Source organism: Astatotilapia calliptera, chromosome 4, assembly GCF_900246225.1.
Source record: "Astatotilapia calliptera chromosome 4, fAstCal1.2, whole genome shotgun sequence".
Lineage (NCBI taxonomy): Eukaryota > Metazoa > Chordata > Actinopteri > Cichliformes > Cichlidae > Astatotilapia > Astatotilapia calliptera.
Genome location: NC_039305.1, coordinates 26072155 through 26092269, shown reverse-complemented (window position 1 = coordinate 26092269; position 20115 = coordinate 26072155). Strand labels below are relative to the sequence as shown.

Below are 20115 nucleotides of genomic sequence, written 5' to 3'. Positions count from 1 at the left end.
AAGTCTAAAATGCGTACTTTACGCACAGGGAAATATGGTAAATGGTGCTCCTTAAATTAGAAATAATTAATTTCTTTTTGGCTAAATATATTTTATTGGAGGAAAAGAGGAGGAAAAGGCCTTTATGTCAAAAACAAGCTGAAATCTCAGCACCTGCGCAGTGAAAACCCCTCAAACTAAAACGTCTATATCTTCAAAATACTTTCTTGAAAATTAACCAACTTATTGGTGAATTATTATCATTTATAAGGGTATTTATTATACTTTTTATATCTCTCAAACCAAATAAACTGTTGTTGAAACGACCGCAGGAAAAAAAATAGCAAGATCTTTTTTCAGTAGAAATTAGGACTAATTGCTGTTTCAGCAAATTAAAGATTTCGCCAATTTAGTTTGAAAAAAAAAAATACAAATTACGCTAAAAGAAACACCAATGATTTCTAGGAGGCAGGTGCGCCACCGTGAAATAAAGAAAAAAAAAGTCTTTTTCTGTTGTTTCCCAACTTTCACATCCTCCATATCAGTTCTGCAAAAACGCACTTTGTCAACCTTTGATCTTTATCAACATCCACAATAAATCCATGAATAGCAAAGAAAAGGCAGGAAGTCGTTTCAGTAAACAAAGCGCGCCTGCCCAAATGCGTGACTTCGTTTTGCCCCGCGTGTTTCCGACTGTAGTAGCAGCTCTAATAGGAAAGGAAACATTGCAGCTGCACAGATACACTGCAGGGGCGTGTTGTGTTTCCATAAGCAGGTGCTATTACAGATTGGACGGGCGATTAGGGCGGTTTTATTGACATTTTTGGCACGTAGAGTATAAACTGCCACTTTAGAGGCAGTAAACTATTCAGAGAGGAGGACAAAGCGCTGGGTAATCTGAAGCCAGATCTCCCCTCTTTTTTTTTTAAATTGTAGGGAGAGTGTATTTGCTGCGATGCTGATTATTTCTGAACAGAGAGCAGGAAAGTTTATATCAACAGCTTAAAGCGAAGCAAACCTGGAAATGTAACAAAGTCTCCGACACTGCCATGGTTTGCTCAACCAAACGGAACAAGTGAACAAGTTGTTCCCCTTGGCCTCCGCCTTTCGCCCTTGCAAAAGCCAGCATGTGAGTGTATTTTACTAAAACAAAGGCTTGTCACTTGTGGCATCCATCTCGCTGTCAAGGGGAGGGAGGGAGGGCCCCCTTTACACCACCAACTCACTTTTTTTTGTGCGACTGGTGTCATCAGATAATAAAAAAAAGCCAGACTGATCATGTCTCCCTAAGAGAAAATAATAAGGGTGTCCTGACACCTTTTGCATGAAAGAAGAGGAGCCAGGGGGAGGGGTTGTTTCCACTGAGCGCTCTGGTCCATATGGTCTGGCGGTGGGGATGCAGAGTTGTGGCGCTAATGATGTGTCTGGATTTCTCCTCCCCGCTGGAGGACATCGCGGTGCTGAGGGAAGAGAGAGAGAGAGCGGTTATGGGAGAGTTGGTTTCACTTATTGTTCAGGACAAAGTCAACTTCCCATGACTTTGCATGCAGGGTCGTCATCAAAAAAAAAGAAAAGAAAAGAAAAGAAAGAAAGAAAGAAACGCATTTACGTTGGCAGCAGCATTCCTATCAGCTGGAGGTGAACGACTGACAAATTTGACCATAAAACAAGAGGGGCACGGGTCCCCCCTCCTGCTCTTTCCCCCTCTCACTCTCACCCCGTGGAATGCGTTTGGCCACCCAGCGTTTCTTCATAACTTCCATATGAAGGGAACGTCAACATTTACAAGGAGACATCGAACGGCTGCAAGAAAAAAACCCCAGGACATTCAAAATTACAGTAAAGAGACTGAAAAAAGATTAGAGCGAGACTCAAACTGTCTCTCTATAGTCACGAGGTTATATTTGTTTTTGTTTTTTTGCACATATTTTATATTAGAAATAAAAAATGCATCATTTATTTTGGTATTGCATCTCTCGCATAGTTGTTTTTAATCATCTTATTATAAATGGGAATATTTTGCATGTTGGGCAAAAGTATCCACTTCTTTTAAATCTCCGTGCGGCCCTCAGCTATCCGGAGTCATTTAGGTGCCTTTACTATGCGCGACCTTTCAAAACTCTTTGAAACTTTCACCCAATCTAACAGAAAAGGTAAGCAAGTAAAAGAGACGGCCGTGAAAACAAAACCACGCAGGCGCTGCTCTCAAAACTGTGCCGTGGAAAGTAAAATAAATGTGATTTCAAGTCTGAGAAAAGCTCAGCAAATCATTTAAATCTGCAATTCATTTTTTAAAGTGTGTTACACGTTAAAAACTGCAGCATCTATAGTTTTTCTCCAAAACATATTTTTTATTGCGAGCTCTCTGTTTTTTAATTACGTAACAGACACTACTGTCACACACACACACACACACACACACACACACACACACACACACACACACACACACACACACACACACGCACGCACGCACGCACGCACGCACGCACGCACGCACACACACAGCTCGGTGCTTGTTTAATTACTCAGTGCGTGATGATATTTGACCGTGAGCCATAAAGGAATGCATAATGTTGGGAAACGCGCACATATGGTGACACATCAGGCTCTCATGTCCCAGGCAGCTGCTTCATATTCTCTTCGTGTTCCGCGTATATGGCGCTCTGACCCCTGACAGTCAGGCCCCTGCTCCTCTCCGGCCTGAGTGACTGATGGGCTGTGAAGGTGGGGGTGGGGGAGGGGGGAGTGTACTGTGGGAAACTTTGGCTTGCCAAGTGGGTTTCGAGGCGAGATGAAGATGGTCCCTTCACTCATACGTGTAATTTTGCACTTGTTCGATTTATGCTTTTGCTTTTGCTGTCACCCTGCCGCGTGATGCTCTGTTTTTCTTTCTTTTCTTTCTTTCTTCTTCTTCTTTTTTTTTTAGAACCTCCGGACAACTGGAGGTGCAGTCAGTCTCATACAATTTTGAGGTGAATTTTCCTGTAGCTGCTATTATGTGTCTCTAAGTGTAAGGAAAAAAAGTGTTTGTAGGAGAGATTCCATCGAGCAACCCTGTAGTGTAGAAAACGGCGTCAGGCATTCATTAAACCTACACAGATATCTTTGTGAGGAAGAGCCAACCTATTTGCCACCCACAAGGCAGCTGAATTAGGATGTGATTGTATCAGACGGCTGCTGGCTGACTCTGCCAGTACACTCTGTAATAAAGAATCTAAATGCACGTTCACGTATCTTTAAAGAGCCGCCGGGATTGACGGTAAATATGACAGAAGAATTCAAATCAATGCTACAGCTGCCTTTGAAGTGGCTTCTTCTGGTCACATGTAACCCAACAGTCCTCTTAAAGACACTCAAGTACTGCCAACAGCAGCACTCGTTTTTAAAATGCCTTCATCTGAATTTTAAAATCCGTTAAAAATGGATGTTAATGTGCACTTACTGCCAGCGGAAAAGTGGATATTGTCGCACAATATTTTCATCTGGAAGAAGTGTCCGTGCTCAAGGCCATTTGCATTTGTGCAGCTGGGCTGTGCACTTGGATTCAATCGAATCAGACTTTCAAATCAGTCGGGTTATGAGTACCTTGCATGGCAGCAGTTCAGAGAGAAAGAGAGAGAGGGGGGGGAGAGGAGACACTGCTGGAGACAGGAGGGAACCAGAGCCTGGCGATACAAGGACACCGCAACCATGTGAGCCACTCCACATCTAAAGCCCTGCTTTCATGTTCAGTTTACCGCTGAGCCATGATGATTTCAAATATGGCTCAGTGGCACCACTGACACCGTTTCTGCTGACGGTGTCTGTGCCACCCGCTCCCCGCCCCTGGGATGCCAGGTTAGGCCGGGCCAGGCCTGCTCACCATCTGGGTCTCATTTCAGCTCCTTAGCAGCAGCCCATGTGACGGGAGAGAAGAATTTCTGCAAAGCAATGATGTCATAGGTTTCCTTGTAATAGAAGCTGCATTCGGGTCCCTTCGCTCTTACCCCCCCCCCCCCCCCCCCCCCCCCCCTATTCTCTGGCCTGTCGCTGTGTGGCAATGCCAGGGGGCACAGAGTCAGCCCTTTCTGTTGAATTTGGAAGCTGAGACATATTTGTGTGAGTGTGCATGTGTGTGTGTTGCGGGGTAGAGTGAATTTTCTTTCTTTATGTTTTTTTAAGGCAACAATAGCCAGAGGTGACCGCTATTTTTGGGCTTGTTGTTGTTTTGATGGGTTTCATACGTCTTAACAAGCAGGCACAATACACACTGTGTTTGCAGATGATCAGACAGGAAGGTTTTTAGTCCCTCTGATAATAAGTGAAGCGTTCATAAACAACACTGGCGAGGAATCAGGTTGGCTTTAATAGGGATAGTGATAATAAAAAACAAAGTAAATGTTTGAGTGAGCGACATGCTCCTGTTGTGGGCTGTAAATGATCGCAGGAGGAACAGTCTTTCCCCCCTGGGTTTGAAACAACCTTCACTGCGCCGTGCAAACAGTCTAAAGCAGACTCAACAACAGCAAAGCAAAGTGTCTTTAATAAAGGTGGAATAATGAGAAGAAAATAGAAAGAGATGTTCAATAAAAAGCAGTTAATAGGAAACAGGTGTGCTGCAGGTGAGGAAACACTCGGGAACATTTCTGGCACTGCAGCAGCGTCGAAAGTCAGACACCCTTGACAGAGTCCAACCGGGACCGGACCGCCAGGCCGCCGGACTGACGAGTCTCAGTCATGTAGAACTTGTCAGCGCTGCACGGCTGCAGCTCGGAGGCGCACAGGGAGGAAATCTCAAACGGGGTGACCGACGGGAGAGAAAATTGCAGGCAGTAATGAAGCAATTTATTTCAATCAGTAAAATCAAATGTGAAGCAGACCCGCCTGTGCTTTCCTTATGAATATGAAAAAAAAAAAAAAAAACTACCGGCACAGCTCAAATGACGGACTCCTCTGGGGTCGACCCTAGCAGGAAAACTGGAGACACTCGCTGTGGAAACTGTGACAAGAACCATTATCCATCATTTTCTTTTGTTTTTGGATCCATTTTTTAAAGGCCACTTAATTGCGAGGTTATCTCGAATGATATTTGAACAATTCCAGATTCCTTTGGCATTTGTTGAAGGAAACCCCAAGAACTGAGATGTGACTGCGAAGAGTTAACGCCTACCAGGGCTTTGTTTGCCATATCTCATCATATATGATGTACTTTTTTAAAATCAGTAATTTAACTTGACAATAAAATACCTTAGAAGCGGGATAAAAATTAATCTTCAGTAAAGAGACTTAGTTCTTCTGTTTTTGAGTCTTGGTCTGCTTTAGACTGTTTGCACAGCACTCGTGAAGGTTGGTTCAAACCCAAAGGAAAAGGAGGTTATCCCTGGGATCATTAACAACCCACAACAGGAGCATGCTGCTCACTCCAACATTTACTTTGTTTTCTATTATTATCATAACCATATCATTATGGTTATTCCGCACCAATGCCTTGTTTATGGGCACCTCACTTACTATCAGAGGGGGTTGAACCCCTTGTTAAAGAAAGTCTGTCCTATCTACTTGAGCAAGAACTTTCTCACACTTATCATCATTTAAGTAAAAAGAAAGAAAAAAAATACTTTAATGATCTCAAAGTGACAATAAAATAATAAAACTGCACTGAATTAGTTGGACAAATATAACTGTTAATAACAAAAAGAAAAGTAAACAGTCATTTTAAGTAATTTCATAAATAAAAAGAAAATGTTACATTTTCCAACATACTATAATTAACACTCTAAATTTTACTGTAATTTAGCCCCAGATATATAAACATAATGGACAGTGGATGAAAGCTGGTTGTACCTCTTGGGTTTGACAAATGAAGCAGGAACACCTTAAATCTTCATGTATTCTCACGGCCAGCAGGGGGCGACTCCTCTGGCTGCCAAAAGCAGTCCATCTCTATAGAGGTTTATGGGAAAAAACCCTCATTTTCTTTATCGTATGAGCTCAGCAAACACTTTCTTGATGAGTTTACTTTTAAAATCTCTAGTTTAAAGTGTTGTTTAATATGGAGTGGTGTTCATTTTGTAATTCACGGCCCCTTTAGAGTCATAAGGGAAGATAAAGCATCTTCTGTATAAGAAGCTTTTAATGAGAGGGCAGTGTCCTTCGGTTTCTCAGTAAAATCCACCCGTTGCTTGTAATGACTGGTTTCCAAAACCAGCATGTTAATTGCATCAATGCTCAGCTTGAAGATTCACTATACAGTGAGTGATGTCACAGTACTTCCATCCATCTCTTCTATACAGTCAATGATAAAAGCAAAACATATTCCCTCCAAATATTTTGTATACAGTCCTTAGTCCATATTGCACATGCTCTTTGCTAAAGCTATTTGTCCATGACCATAAACTTAAAAGCATGTTGTGTGGTTGATTACAGGGAAATCAGTGTTTAGTGTATTGCACTTCATAGACCTTTCATAGACCTTTCTGCTCAGTAGGACTACAACCTACGTTTTTTTTGTATTTAAGCCTCCATGTTAGGTGATCCTTCATGCTGGAGCTGGATACGTCCAGAAATACATCATTTAGCTCTGTCACGATTACAAGTGGAGAACAATGCTTCTGGTATTGGCCTTCGCTCTGTCGCCTCCAGTCTGTCTTGCAACATAAGCCTATGTGCCTTTGGTAAGAGGTTTCTCTGTATACAACCAAACCATAAAACAAAGAGATGTATTTGGGGGATCTCAAAAAAATCCATGCTCCGCTACAACCCAGTGTCCTCTGGGTAAAGCCTGCATGTTTTGAGGATTTTGTTTTGTTGAGCTCATAATTCAACACAGACACGGCTGTTAGGAGCCAGAAAGGTTTCACTCGGGCTTTTAAGAACATACTGAAAAATCTTGTTCTGCAAAGTTGTGGATGGTGGTTTGGAGAGGTGACTCAGTGTTTCGAGAGGAGTGTGTTCACCCTCGCTTAACGCTCGTATTCTTCACTCAGGAGCTGTTGGACGCCATAACAGCAGTGTCGACTAGCACAGAACACAGAACATGCTGACAACTAGCATACAGATTGCTTTATTATACATTTTAATCCAAAAGTTTTAGCCTCTGTCAGATGACAAGAACCACACGTAGATTTGGACACATGATGGGCTGTGAAAATGGCCCAAAATATGTAGTTTCAGACAACAAGTGCAGTTCATCCAGCCGTTCTTTTCCTTTAATGGAATTTATTGCACAGTAGAGAACAAAGTTTGACTCGTGTTGCACAGGTGTCGCCTTCAGCTTGTGTCTCATTGCATGACTGAACTTACAGCCAAGAGTAACCCTGGCTGAATGATTGTCTCTTAAGCTGATGCTTCACAGAAACAGTCAGTCACATGAAACAGTGCAGTGACCACAGCATAAGAGCTACTGTACTTACTGCATTTGAACAAAAACATGTTTAGATAAAGTCCACTTGGTCGGAGATGCACAAAACACACAATTTACACCAAATAAAATATGGAAACCAGACTTGACTCATGCATGTTTGAAATATGATTTCTCATATATAGGTCTCAGCTACCACACAATTCATCCAAAGCATCAAATTGGCAGATATCGTTGGTGGCTTGAAGTCCTGTAAATCAAAGACACACAAACCTCTAAAAACGGCAACAAATTTGTTCAGTGCGAACAACATAATTTTAAATACAAGTGAACCATATTCCACTGTCAGACAGGTGCCTGTTAACAAAAAACTTAAATATTTTCACTTAACTGGAGAGAATTTTGTGTTTTTGTTCTCTCTTTCCGCTGTCAACTCTCATCTTTCAAAATAAAAGCACCCACTTCAAAATAAAACCAGCAAGATGGATTAAAATCAAACTTCAGAAAATTCGCAGCAAAATGGACAAACATGAAAAACAAGACAAGACATCAAGTATGTTAAAACAAATGACATATGTCAAACTAACTTTAATTTTATTATCCTCCCAGGTTGTCAGCTATGACCCTTTAATGGCTTCCTATTTATGATCAGACATATATAAATTTCAGACCTGATCGGTAGGTCACTGTATGACATACTCCTACTTGGACTCCAATTACACTCACTTTCAGATCCTAAATAATATTATGATTATTATTATTTTAATTCTTCTGTTTATTTGACAACAGACCACAGTGTCAGTGCCACAAGGTGAATGGCGAAGACAGCTCTGAGTGTTTATTTGTCTTCATTCTTGCTCACGTAGCCGAGATGAAATGGATGCACATGTTTGTGCGAATGTGCGGATGCTCGATTCTTTGTGTCCATCGTCTGTCTACACGGAGCTGACTGGGGCTTCCAGGGTGGCATCGAGACCACCTAGTGTGTGCACATCGAGCCCTTTTGAGGCGCTGAAGCAGTGCAGCCTGGGAATGATTAATGGGCCAGCGGAGTGACACGCTCCGCAGCTCAGCTTCAGACCCCCAGCCAGCTCCCCTGCTGTGTCGCCACCCGACACAGCCAGCTCAGTGACAACGCCGCTTGTACGACCACACACAACACGCTTCCTTGGTGTCACTTACCCAACTTTCCCCCGGTGCCACCTCCCCCCAACCTCTCCACTAAAAAAAGCATTAAGCAGCTCCACTGTGGAGGAAACGCTAAGCTCCTTTAGCTGGTACCATCCTTCCTGCTGCGCTGTCAACACAGGCGTCTTTTTACTGGAAGACAAAGGCAACAAGTGACAACCGGCTCAGTTATAGATGTCTAACACGTATGGTCATCTGCAAAATGTCTTGAACCCTACTAGAATAGCATTGATAGTAAGTCTTTGCTACAGTTTTATGGGAAACCGTCATTAGTTTAGGCCTCACAGTGTGTGTGCCTGATCTCAATAACATCATGTAAATTAAACGTGACTGCTGTTTAAACCTTCACCACGCATTAGAAATTCCAGCTGCTAACGGCCTCACACCTCTTTTCACTAACAGCAACTTCACTTTTAAACAAAGGATAGACATAATATGCCGGCCTCAAAGAGGAAATAGAGCTGCTGGTCCCGCTTACATATTTATTTTTCCATATAACCTCTGCGGAGGCGTCTCCGAGTGGCCCTGTTGCTCCATAATGGATTTCTACATCCTCCTGTGCTCTGGCCTCATCTCTCACATACCCCAGTGACCAATTCTTCTCTGAAAGAGAATGAGGAACCACTTATTGGATTTGAGGGGATATCCAGCAGGATAGATAGAGAACAGGAAAATTCTCTGGCTACCAGACATCGTTCCCTAAATGACTATAAATATCCTAGGGTTCCACATCTGCTCAAAGGCGGGAAAACCTGGGGATTCATCAGCAGGAACTCTCCCTCTGCTCACTGTGTGTGTGTGTGTGTGTGTGTGTGTGTGTGTGTGTGTGTGTGTGACTGACGCAGACTGCTTTAGCAGCCTGGGAGCAAGGAATCATCCACAGGCAGAGGATTAAGCCGCCTTCCAGTCTCCTGTAACTCTTCCAGTCTGAGTGGGCATGTAGACTGTTCCCATCCTCCTCTTATCTCTTGTTCAGGTCGTCACAGCTACCGTGGGGCAGATGGCTCACGATGCCTTAACAGGCTCAAGCCAAACAGTATAAAGTGATTTCCTTCCTCTCCTGATTCGTCTGAGACATATAACAGGCGGTTTCCTTCCATCTCTGCTCACAGGAAAACCTCAGGCGCTGACTGTGCTCAGGCAACGCCGAACAGCCTATAGCCTGCAAACACCTACATGTGTTTATTTACACGGATAGCGAGGCAGTTTCTCATGATAGGGAGTTAGAGATAACGCCTTGTATCTGGTTCCCACTTATACAGGCATTTGGGAAAAATGACCTCAGAACAGAGAAACCAAACAGTATGTTAGATTTGACCGTGACATACAACTGGTGCAGTACCTGGGCTCTGTTACGGCACCATTTTTGTCTTGTGGCACTAACCATAAGACTTTAAAGAAGTCACAGAAGTGACTGCAAGGTTTCTATTTACTTATTTAAAAATGCATAAAAAAAATATAAAAAAGACTTAATGTAGACACTGATGCAACAGTGCTTGCTGGGAAGTTACAGTCTGTTTGATCTCACAGCTCATTGTGCTTGCTCTGATTTTGATCTGAACATTACAGATTTGAAAATTAAAAATGAAACTAAACAAAAAAAACCACAAACTGAGCAGATTCTTAGACTGACCTGAGGTTACCAGACCACTGTGCTCGCTCACTATCTCTACTAGCAGATTGTGCATTAGCCACAAAAAAAGCCCCAACAGAAAAAAATGTTAGCATTCCTATTGCATTGTGGGTAATGTGCATATACAGTGAGGCCGAGATCAGAGAGTAAAATCATAAATATTTAACCCTGTTTTATATACAGTCATTAGCCTCTGGAGCTAGAAATGAAGCCAGAGCCAAAAACTGTAGTTCCTAGAATGACCACTTGAGGCTGGCTTCTGAAGTGAGTCAATCTTTATAGACTCCAGTATTAAAATGCTCAACTTCTGAGCTGAAATGAAAATGAACTTGTTTAAATTCTTCTAGAAAAAAGGGTCTTGGTCTTTTTAGTGCTATTTTTTTTTAATCGTTAACTTAGTTTCCATGGGTCTTTTCCCGTGTGTTATGAATAAATCTTCTTTTTTGGGTACCCGTACTGTTTTATTATGTTGTATTTATCCGCGACACCTTAAAGGCTGGGCCGTGAAAATATTCTCGGACATAAACCGGTCCGTGGCGCAAAAATTGTTTGGGGACCGCTGGCTTAAAGGTTGGATTATTTGGACCATATCTGATTTGAATGACAGGTGGGTACCAAATCAGCACCTGTAGTCACTTACCATCAGCTAGGCCACATATATTTAAGGTACATAACTGGACCTATTACCCCTTTAAAGCCGGTTGGAGCAGGCACGCTCCATTTTGCGTAACTATTTTTAAATCCCTGTAGAACCAGAACCGCGTAAGCTAGCGCAATAATTTTTTTTGCATATGAAACCGGAGGAGTTGTACTTACATCTTATGCCATCAGCTTGTCCTAGGTCACGGTTTCCTTCCACATATAACTTTGCAAAAATTGCATAAAAAGCTCTTGCAGGAACAAAAACATAATATTCCAGAAACACGCTTTGCCGATCCGATCAGCTGTTCGTAACACTTCTCACATTGAAACCGACGTCGATCGCATGTCCGCCATTTCCTGCCCGAAACCGGAAGGGACGTTGTTTTCGCGGAAAATATAGTTTTTTATTTGTAGGCCTTAAAAGCCTATACTGGTGTTTTTATAAGTCATGTTTGACTTTATTCTTTTCTGAATAGTTTCTGGGATGCTTAGAACTCGAATTGCACTGCTGGAAATAGTTTATGTTGATGCACATGCTGTTTTCTTTGCAAATTTGCATCATCGTTTTTCCTTCAGTATATAAAAATTGGTGTATCTCAAAAATAAAACTATGAAGACACTCAAATTAAATTTCCTGTTGTTGTAAACTATTTTTGCAACTTTTTTGTATTTAAAGTTTTGAGGGATAAACCTCTTAAATTTCTCCAAGTAGAAATTTATGTAAAAAAAACCAAAACGATTTTCAATTCTTTTGTAATTTATTGCACTTTTTTGCAATTAATGTAGTTACTATGGACTTAATGCATTCATATTATTAAAATATGGGCTATAACAGTTGTATTGATGTATAGCAACTTTAAATGCTCCCATAAATGGCACTACAGCATGTAAAAATATAATGTAAGCTCTGGCGGACTTGGTTCTATGGTAGGTCTTAAAGGGTTAACCAATGATGTTATCTTTTAATGCAGTTATTTGAAAAAAAACATCAGATGTAATTGCAGTAATTGCACTAACAACTAACAAAAAAGCATGTGCATTGCGTTGTGTTACTAATTAGCAGGTCGGCATAATGTAACTAGAACAGCTATGCAATCTGTGCGTGCACCTTGACGACCCCAAATGTCTCTTTAGTTCTTGTTCAAAACAACAACAATGATAAAAACAAACAACAAAAGACGCTATAATCAAGGATTCAAAAAGAGCCATTTTAAACTAACAGTTGACGTTACTGTGGCCATCTTTCACATACAGTCTTTGGCCTGTGACTCTTGTTATGGCAGGCAACTGATAATGATTTGCAAAAATAAGGGTCACGTCCCTTTAAACAGTAAAATGATATATTAGTAATAAACCAGGCAGGTCTGACTGACAGCTGAGGCCTTTGTACTGCATTTGTTTTACTCATTACTCCAGTAAGGTTCAGGTTCACTGAACATTGCCACTAAGATTTCCTCAGTTAACGTGCCTCAGGAAGACACCAAGCCTTTTCCTCTTCACTCAGTACCATGTCCTGGAAGCCACCTAGCAACCAGGACAAACTTTGGGACGAAATGTACACAGCAGTAACAAAATCCCTGTGACTTCTCAGTGTTTCCATAAAAGCAACCATTAACCATTATTTTCCTAATTTCCCCCCCCCCCTCCTATCTGAAGAAAATCTGATGCTGTTCAAGCTCTAAGAGTTTTCCTAAGTTGGTGTACAGCTTTCCTTCACACCTTTCTTTGACTTGTAAAGAGTTTACACACCACTGTGTGCAAAAACTCCACAAATGTCTCAGTGAATTGAATGAAAACTGAAAAACAATTGCACTTAAGCTTTATCTTTGATAGCTAGGACAGGGGGTTAAATGTGCAATCTAAAATACACAGGAGAGACATTTTTGAGATGGGAATGTGGCCAGTTATAAATAGGCCTTTGGAGAAAAGTGAAGAAAAGCACAATAAACATGCCACAAGAACGATGGATTGTCACCTCAGCATTATGATTTACAGCCTAGTGGCTTCCTGCCTCTTCCTCCCTTATTCCCTCTGCACGGGTGAACACCGTGGAGCTGCCGTGTGCCGGAGTGTTAAAATAACCTCCTTGCTCTGTGGGGGAGATTTGGACCTCAGCCTAACACTGGAGTCCTGCAGCAGGACTGTTTAGGACAGGTTTAGTCTGGAGAATACCTCTTATGACCACAAGCTCAATTAGGCTCAATTCATGTAATGCCAGGTTTACTGTAAATACAAGCCGTGAGCTGGAAGAAACTATTCAGGCCGGCCTCAGTTCGGTGATTACAGTTAGGATAAGTGGGTGATTTTCAAATGTCTCCCTATTGTATCAACACTAAACCACAATTCCCATAATCCAAAATTACTCACAAGACACAATGAATAAGAACTATAGGCTGCAGTAATCTAGACAAAGGACAAAATAAGTACAAAGCTTGTGGTGCCACAAAGGCCACACTGCTCCAAAGTCTTATCCTACGTCATGCCCTGTTCCAACCAGCTAGCTTTGTGACTCAACTTCAGTGACAGAGAACTTTTAAGATCTTGGTAATGACATGGAGAAAAAAGGTAATTTATGATGTAGGAAATCTGGCAAATGTTAAGAAATTAGTAACATTTTTTTTAAAAATTAAACACTGACTCCTGATCAGATCCCACTGCTTACTTATGCAGGTTAAAAATGCAAAAGTAATTTTAACTCCATATACTCTGGCCTACAGTACCGTGCAAAAGTCTTGAACCACCAGCGTGACCTTAAGAAATTTGAGGAAACTGGGAAACTGGATAAGTGGAGGACAAAAGAAGAAGTGGCAGCTTTAATCTACAGCCGATGAACAGTATCTGAAAATCATGTCATTAAAAAATAGGAAAGAAATCCAACAAAGACCAGAAACAGGACCTGAGAGATGCAGATGAACCTTCAATGGAAGGAAGAGGAAGAAACAGCAAAAAAAGTCTGAGGCATGCATACTAACTCCCAAACTAGAATGAAAATGAGTAGCAACAAGTCTTATGGAGTGAATTTGAATTTGAAATCTTTGGTTCAAATGATCATCAATATGTACAAATGAGAGGGATCAGGCGAGGCGTTACAACAGTGAGTGTCTACAGCCATCTGTGAAACATGGTGGAGGCTCTGTCAATGTTTTTGGCTGCATTTCATTCATTTGTATTTGAGATCTTGTTTAAATTGATGGAAATATGAACACAGGAAAGTAATATCAGATTTTGATCCACTATGCAGAACCATTTGACTGCCAGCAGCTTAATTTTTCATCATTACAATAACACGGTAGAAGCATACCTGGATAGAAAAACACAGTGGAACAGCCTAGACCTCAACATTAAATGGTGTAAAGAGCTACTGAAGTAATGGATGAACAGTTAAGAAAGCTGGGCACAGTGGTGTTATAGCATTTAGATGCAATCCGCATGCAATAACCATATAAGCTTCCTTTAGAGACAGAACGGGGGGAACAGAATTTGCTTATCAAGCTTAATGACCTTAATGACCGAGGACCTTTTCATCACCTCTCCCATAAACTTGAGGAAGGAAAGGAGCAGCACTCCTGTCAGCCTGTTTCCACACCTACACTTTGGAAGCGCTCCAGTTCATAAATGAAAATATACAAGGCATCAAACAAAAACACACAGCTCTATCAGAAGCTAATAAGCTTTTATGAGATTATTACTCAAGAGAATATTTCAGCAACAGTCACAGCGGGCATTTTTAGTCAGTGACGCAGTTGTACACACACACACACACACACACACACACACACACACACACACACACACACACACACACACACACACACAGCATAAAAAAGGAAGTATTCTCCAGTGAACGCCCCGCAGTCTTGAAAAGCAGTGACAGCAGGATGTTCCGTCACCAATCCATCAGCTTTGTGCTTTAATTGGTCATTTTAAGTGCAGTTTTGTTTCCTCCAGTGGGCTGCCAGGAAGCGAACCTCAAACGCGATCGAGATTTGGCTCTGCGTTAAATTTAAACACATGACCTCTGATGGTGGGAGGATCAGGTGAAAGAGAGGCCTCGACAACAGGTCTGGACATTTAAAGAAAAACTAAGAAGAAGAAGAAAAAAGAGAGCTAATAGCCAGCATGTAAACACATTCTTTTACACCCACCCACCCCATCCCCATCCCCTCGTGTATCTGTGTCCCATTTCATTCCAAAAGACGAGATGAAAAGCGTGACAGAAAAAACGAGTGACACGCAACAGAGGTTCCAAGTGAGGCTGTTGCAGTTACATGGCGTATGTTCCAGCAAACTGAACTAGTGCTACGCCCACTCCCGCCTCCTCTGGACCGCTCCCAATCCTACAACAAGAGGATAAATGGGCTGAGATACACTGGCCATTATGCGTTATTATTCATAAGAGAGGGTGTGTTATCGTTGGCACCACCTAGCAGCGGCTGTTTAGAAAGGGGAGTGAATAACTCTGGTCATTACTGATTGCACAATTACAATATGTGGCTGCTACAAAATGTCGGGTCGGTTTTGTTCAGCCCCCCTTGGAAGTAAAACGGGTCATGGCTCGGATCAGTCAGAGCTCACACACTGCAGAGAAACTGGGAAGTGCTTCATTGTGCTGTAGCACATGCAGAACACTGTGAAGGAATGCACTGAATGTTGTTAGAATAAACATTTTTTGCGTGTGTGTTTTAAGCAAGTAAAGCCAGGATAATGTCTACAGATCAACCTGGCTGCATTAAAACCTGCAGGCAACTGCTGCTCTTTTTAAATCACCTCCAACAGGTCATTAATTGACACACAAATTATTACCAGCTAATCTTAAACTACACTGGCTAATGGTAAATTGCAACGAGCTGATGTCACGCTGCATTACCTAATGACATGCACTACACTGAGGAGGAGAGGCCAGGCTGACTTTGGGTGGCTGTTTATGTTGAGGCAGTGCATTCCCCCGTTCGCCAGGCAACCAAACGGTTTACGAGCAGTTACTCACACAAAAGCAAGGGGCGGGCTGATTGCTCAACTAATTGATCTCCACCAGAGATCACAGAGCCGTGCTCATAAAGAGGGAGGGGGAACGCCTCCCATGACATCAGCGCATGCTGCACGGCGAGACGGGACCTGCAACTCAGGGAAAAGACTTCTTCCCACACTGAGAGATGCAGTCGGCAGAGAGTTTACACACATTTTGCAACCAATAATCAGCAGCGGGGTACTCTGCTATTAGACAAAGTGGTTGGTGGTATAATGACAACCTTATTAGAACTCCGAAATATAAAATAATATACACATAAGCTTCATGGGAAACATTTGCCATGCCACCTTCTCTTTCAGTGTTGTGCAAAAAATTTGCTTCCAAAATCTTGATTATGCCTAACACCCACAGGGAAATTCCTGTTAGGTCAGAGGCCAGCTTTAGTTGCTGAAATTCCCTTTTTGTGAGCTGACAGGTGTTCGGTGTCTTTCAGCGAAGCTGATGTGAGCCAAGAGTTTAAGCACAGATTAAAAAATCATTGTTAAATTCCATGTAGTGAAAAAAAAATCTACTTTTCATGTGTTTTATATAAATATAAGTCATTTAATCTATTCTAGATTTTGGATTGGAGCAGCTATATGTTTTTCTTATTACACAGATATGAGAGAACAACAACTTTCAAGTGTGATAGAACTGCACAAAGACTAAGACCCAATAGCTGGGATTATTTCACATAATCCCATATTTCTTTTCTCTGTCTCTCTTTTAAACACAACCCATCAATTGATATCTGCACCGAGGCCAAAAGCAAACACAGTAATGCCGCACGTTTTCACACAGACGAAGAAACATGCTCGGGCCTGGGCGAAGTGGCAAAGAGGGATGGCTTTAGACAGTCTTTCATTGTGAGGATAATTCAGTTCATTAGCACCACTCATACCTTTCATCTCTTATCTGGTCCCCGGGTACAAAGTGCAACCTTGTGTTGTCTGGCAGCTCATCGGAGGTGAAAGGTGAGCTGAGCGATGGCTCATTGTGTTTCTGTGTCTGCAGTTATGGTAGCGGAGCTGTCGCAACTCCTGCCAGCAAGGAGCAGATGTGTGGCTGCCAAATTAGCCGTGATGGCATCATTAGCCTGATAGCATCTGCCCTCATAAAAGCAGGCAGATGCTGCTAAGCTGTTCTGTTAGCCTTTGGCCTTCATATGGAGTGGACAGAGGTAATGGTTCTTGTCAGCTTTGCTTTTGCTGTCACAGACCATAAAATATGTGATGTAATGTTAGCTCTCTATGAAAGTGTAAAAGATGTAGTTGCAGTTGTTTTCAGCCAAAAATTCAAATAACCCAAGGTGGATAGCTTTGCACTGCCGTCACGAATGCCTAATAGGTAGCACCAAGCCAAGGTTTGCGATGAGCCATACTTAGTGTGTGAGGGACCCTGGTCCCTGAACTAGTCTGATAGTGCCAACAGATTCCTAGCCCCAAATCTTGACTCCTGGTCCTTATCCATATCTTGCGTTGACACTTGATGGCTGAAACCCAATCACCCTGAGCGGGTAGACCACGTGGGTTGGCAACGCGGTGGAGTCGGGGGGACAAAATGAATGTGAAAACAGTCAAGTCAAGAATCCAGCAGACACTCTGTAGCCTCAGTGTGTATTTTAATGTACATCCTGCCTGGCTAGAAATGAAACGAACCAAAAAGAAGACATTTAACTGTTATTTATGTTTCTGCCACAGCATTGTGCTTTCTCCAAGATCATGAATTTAACCTGATTTGTGGAACATCTCCGTGGGCTGGCACTGAAATGAGCTGTGATCATTCAGCCCCAAAGGCCACACAGGCAGTTTAGTAGCTGGGGACCAAAGAGGACATTGTGGCATATCTGAGTTTTGACCGTGCAGCTATTATCTGTCGCCAAAGCCGAAGACTTGAGAGGGAGAGAACGTTAACACGAGCTTGACCTCCTCCTTTATTTAATGTGGATGAACACAGAGGTGTGGATTGAACCACACATAGTGGGAATCTGTGTTTTTTTCCAACAATCTTCTCTCAGATGCTTATTTAGTAAAAGATCACGCACTAAATGTAGCGCTATTGTTTAAAAACTGGTCAAATGATTTCTTGTATTTTAAAAGCTTCACTTTGCTATGATGCGCTCATCACATTGTCAAGATAAATACCCAGTGAGAGGCTTGTAGCTCTGACAGTTTCCACAAATATGTCAAAGAACTGTTTTGTCCACCTTAAACATTACGCCCCACGGCTGCAGTTTGGCTGCGCCCCAACTGGTCACAGAAGATCTCATTTTAAAAGGATTTGTTTTTCTTCCCAGTGCTGCCGAGGTCTTGCTCATAGGGAATTGTAGGATCATAGTGATTTTATTTACCTCACGATATAAAATGGCCTGAGATAAAATGACTGTGACTTGGAGCTCTATAAATAACAATTTGCAGCATCATCGCTGCCACAGAGACACGAGACTGAGACAAAAACTGATTTCACAAAAAAGCTAAGTTGGTGGGTTTTTTTTTTATTTCTGTTGCTTTCCCCCAAACTACCATCTACTCACTATTAAAGGAAGTGGATTTTTAAGCAATTGCAAACTTGACTTGCCACTTGGTGATTGTATGATAAACAGTGCAGTAAATCCTGTTTCTAAAATCCTGTAGTTAAGTGCATGTTGCTCTGGTTTCTTGTCCCTGGGAAAATATATGGACTGTAATTGTGAGGATAGTTTTGATCTACAGTACTGCAAAAAAAAGTCTCAAGCCATCCCTCATTTCTTTTTAGCATTTGTGTCCAACAAGCCAGACTTGCTTGTAAATTGTCTTGAACAATAGGCTTTCTGAAGGTTTTGCAAAGTTCTTCTTTGGACATTGACTGCTTTTTGACTCATTTTCAGCCCAGTCCTTCTACCGGACCATTTTCAGTGGATTATTTTTATTTTTATTTTTGAACCAGCGTTGTGTCTACACATAACAAACAACTTAGCAAAGAACCAATTTTGAAGTGTATCTTGTCAAAAACACACATTCTTTGTTCCCCATTTTAAATATAAAAAATATGCCAAAGACACCACAGTTTGACAGACATGAAATACTTTGGCATAAACAAAGTTATTCCCAAAGAGCTTTTAATCAAAAGCTTCTCTCAGCATGGTGTGCAGTGTGTCATTGGAAAATACATAGAATCAGTTCATCCAGTGAAGCCTCGTCAGAAATGGTGTCACTGGAAGAGTGGAAGAAGCCATTATTGAGGAAGGGAAACAGAGAAAAGGCTGAGGTGTGCTGAATTACACAAGAACTGGACTGAACATCAGCAGCAAAAGGTCTGGCGGAGTGATGAATCCACATTTAAAATGTTTGGTTCAAACTTTAAATAATATGTACAGAGGACAGAGGTGTAATAGTGAGTGTCCACAGCCTTCTGTAAAAGACGGTGGAGGATATGTTATGTTTTGGCCCTGCATTTCAGCCAGTGGTGTTAGAGATCTTGTCAAAATGTATGGAATCACGAACACAGAAAAGTACCATCAGATTTTTGATCCACCATGCAGTAACATGTAGAAAGCATTTAATTAGGGACAGCTTCATTTTTCACAGTGATAGTGATCTCAAACACACTGCTAGTGCAGAAAAAAAAACTACCTGAATAGAAAAACAGACAATGGAACAATCAGAGATGGATTGGCCTCAACATTACTGAAACAGAAAGAACAGCCAACATCCAATGAAGAGCTTTGAATATCCTTCAATAAGCCTGGAGAACTATTTCTGGAGACTACTTAAGAAAGCTGCCTAAGAGACATCAGGCTGTGTTGAAGAATAAAGGTGGTCATACCAAATATTGGCCTTCACGCTTTTTAAAACAAACAGTTTTTGCATTATATATTGTATTTCCATGTGTGTTCTGCACATCTTTCAATAACTAACTGAACCCTTTTCCAATTTTCCTAGCAAAATATAAAGAAAGCTGCTAGAAGGATGCTTGTCACTAGAAAATACAGCATGTACTCTCTATAAGGAAATGGCTCTCTGGCTCTCCTGTGATATTGAATATCTGAACGTGGAGTCTCTCCTTTTCTGTTTAATATAAATAGTATATGAGTGATAAAATGCAGCAAAATGAAGGCCCCTTTCTCATTTTTCAAACATCCTGCTACCTCCAATATGTGCCTCATTAAAACCACATCTCGAATACCAACTCCTCATGTTCCGACTCAGTTGTTTATCTCATTCATGCCATCTCCTTTTTGGCTTGATCAAAGAAAAACGAAATCTTTAAATAATTTTCTTATTCTGATGCTTTGTTTGTTTACATAACACCAAGGTGACGGGGCAGAGGTCGATGCGTAAATCC

At 41.6% G+C, this 20115-nt stretch overlaps 1 protein-coding gene across 1 annotated transcript in view; it reads left to right on the top strand.

The window, feature by feature from the left end:
* The window catches only part of ntn1b (netrin 1b), a 48930-nt gene that overhangs the window by 1764 nt on the left and 27051 nt on the right, over positions 1 to 20115 (top strand). The gene's annotated exons all lie outside the window — the stretch shown is intronic.